Genomic DNA, 2,955 nt, shown 5'->3' with positions numbered 1-2,955 from the left:
ATGGAACCTTTAGCTGCTGCGTGTGGGATCTAGTCCCCTGACCAGGGATCGCACCTGGGTGCCCTGCATTGGGAGCATGGAGTCTCAGCCCCTGGACTTTCAGGGAAGTCCAACATTTTTGTTTTTAATAAATATTTAATTTTAGAATAGTTTTAGATTTATAGAAAAGTTATAGAGATAGTACAAAGAAAGGTTCTCGTATATCACACACCCAGTGTTTCCCTTCTTGTCAACATCCTACATCAGCACAGAACATTTGTCACAGCTAAGAAACCTAAAGTAATAGGACATTATTGACTAAAGGTTGTACTTTATTCAGATTTCCCTAGTTTTTACCTAATGTCCTTTTCTGTTCCCACCCAGTTGTTGTCCCATCTCTTTAGGCTCCTCTAGACTGTGACAGTTTCTCCGACTTTCCTTGTTTGTGATGACTTTGGCAGTTTGAGGAGTATGAGTCAGGTAATGTATAGAATGTGTTTCAATTTGGCTTTATCTGATGTTTTCCTCATGGTTAGATGGGGTTAGTGGGTTTTGGGGAGGATAGCCTCAGAAGTAAAGAGTCCTTCTCATCCCACTTTATCAAGATTATGTTTATTGTGTACATGCGTACTCAGTCGTGTCCGACTCTTTGCAACCCCATGGACTGTGTAGTGCGCCAGGCTCTTCTGTTCGTGGAATTTTCCAGGCAGGAATACTGGAGTGGGTTGCCATTTCCTACTCCAGAGGATCTTCCAAACCCAGGGATCGAACCTGATTATGTTCATTAAATGTTAAATCACAGTTGATTTAACATTTATTTTTAAAGAAAATAAATCATGTGGCAAATCAGTCTGAACTAGAGCCAGCTCTGTCCATTTTTTACAAGGATAGAACTGGCACAACATCAAACTGTCAAAGTCTCTGGAAACAAACTAATGTTTCATTCAGTCCAAGTTCCAGGTTGTAACATTTATGCCAGTTCCTTTTGCAGAAAACGTTTGGAGTTCCTGAGGAGAAAAAAAATGGCTGTCTTAAATATAGAATGTAGTTAAGATGCCATGTCTGAAGCATTTCACAGACTTGCCAGCGAGTGTCATCACAGAACACCAGCTGTGGAACCCTGTCTGTTGAACCCACAGGCCCCAAGTCCCCAGAAGACAATATTAGCAATGAACCAGATTTTCACATTTCCTGCCTCCCCTGAATTCATAACATTTCCAAACTGCCAGGCTGCTCCTGGGAGTCTGTACCATTACCTTGTAGGGAAAGTGCTGGCAGAAACACCTTTCATTTGTGTTGCATAAGAACATCATCTTCATTTCAGTAATTTAACTCTGATTAAATTTAGCTGTCAGCCTCTAAAGTTCTCTGAGCAGCTTTCAGACTCAGAAAGGGAAGAGGCATGCCAGCAGCTTTTCTGCAATCCCTTCCCACCTACCTTCCTGCAAGCTCCTTTCCAAGCAGCTGGGTCAAGCCAAAATCATTCAGAGAATAATCGTTTGCCAGGCTGGGAGGTGCCTGGTGGGAATGGATTCTTTCACTCTGCGGCCTGGCCCTGCCCAGGGAAGGCAGCTGGGGGCACCCAGCACTGCCTGCCACTTTTGCATCTTTCAAGTTGCTTCCTTTGGTTTCTTGCTTCTCAGGTCAATATAGCCTGTGGGGTTTGTTTTTGTTTTTTAAATTTAATTAAAAATTTTAAAAATCGGAATATAATTGCTGTAAAATGTTGTTAGTTTCTACCATACAACGAAGTGAATCAGTTATATGTATACATATATCTCCTTGGACCTCTCTCCTTCCCATCCCTCAGCCTAGTCATCTAGGCCATCCCATTTTTCCCCCACATTTTTAAAACTCGAAAGATTCTTTGAATTCTATAGTGCTATAAAATTTTCAAAAGTTTCACACACGTGATTTCATATAATCCCATCATTTTTACTACTATTATATATATTTTTTGGTTCCTTCGATTTTTCCTTTCTCTCCAAACCGTCTTGTATTTTTCTTCTTCCTGTTTGGGTCCCCTGGTCCCCAGCCCTCAGGCTCTCACTGAAACCCACGGCTGTTTCCCCCGGAGGAGTGTCTTTTCCTGCGCTCTCCACTGACTTCCGGCCATTGGGGGAAGGGAAGGGGGGGCGGGAATGGGGCTGAGGGTGCGGTTCCCAGCCTTCTTCCCTGGCAAGGGCAGAAGCAGGCCCATCCTGGGCAGGGCCACACACAGCTCCCCAGGCCTCCTCCCACACCCCTCTTAACTTACTCTCTTAACAATCTCAAGGGTCTCAAGGCTGCAAATTGCATTTTAGAGTTTCCATCTGGTGCTTTCTGTGAGCTCACCACGCAGGAAACTAAGAACTCCAGAAAGACCTAAAAAGTGGTCCCAGGAATCCTGATGTAGTTTATGGTCATTACAGGCAGCACAGCCTTCCACTCACCAGGGTCCTAAAAGGATATATAAGGAGGAGTTTTGTAATCAGGTCCATATGCTCCAGGCTTAAAGACCAGGACAGATCTTCGATGTTACACAATCCACAACTGCTTTGATCTTTCTGTCCTGGTCAGTGTTCCCAGCTGGATAAATAACATTAGTCCAAAAAGAGCTTGCTGAACAAATGGTAAAAATTGATAATGTCCTACATTTGCCAGAAGCACAGGTGCTTCAGATCAATTGGGCTAACCTTGTGGAAACAATTAGCACTAAGCCTTTTTATAAGACAAAAAAAGCTTTTATATTTACAGGTTCAGATTCTGGAGGTAAAATGAATTTTCTGGGAGTGAAAAATGTTCCCTGTAGAGCTGATGGATTGTTAACATTCAGCGTGGTTTACTGAGCTCTTAAAAAAGAAGAAAAGAAAAACAACCCAAACAGAAGTAATAAAAATCTGTACCATCACATCAGCTTATTACAACAGTTAACTTTCTGCTTATGAGTTTTTCAATGATGACTCCCCTGAAAGCTTGAGATAAATATATAATACG

General features: G+C 42.4%; 1 long non-coding RNA gene across 2 annotated transcripts; it reads right to left on the bottom strand.

Moving 5' to 3' along the window:
• Positions 1-571: 571 nt before the first annotated feature.
• Positions 572-2,538, bottom strand: LOC139030908 (uncharacterized). Of its 2 annotated transcripts, none has more exons than XR_011483349.1 (2): positions 2,412-2,538; positions 572-986 (listed from the first exon to the last, which is right to left on the bottom strand). It is a non-coding gene; the product is annotated as an uncharacterized lncRNA (long non-coding RNA). The 2 variants fall into 2 exon arrangements; XR_011483348.1 differs by lacking the exon at positions 2,412-2,538 and adding an exon at positions 1,236-1,520.
• Positions 2,539-2,955: the final 417 nt, after the last annotated feature.

The sequence above is a fragment of the Odocoileus virginianus genome, chromosome 24 (genome assembly GCF_023699985.2).
Source record: "Odocoileus virginianus isolate 20LAN1187 ecotype Illinois chromosome 24, Ovbor_1.2, whole genome shotgun sequence".
In the NCBI taxonomy this organism is placed as follows: Eukaryota; Metazoa; Chordata; class Mammalia; order Artiodactyla; family Cervidae; genus Odocoileus; species Odocoileus virginianus.
The sequence above is the reverse complement of the archived record's forward strand: the minus strand, read 5'-3'. Positions and strand labels throughout refer to the sequence as shown.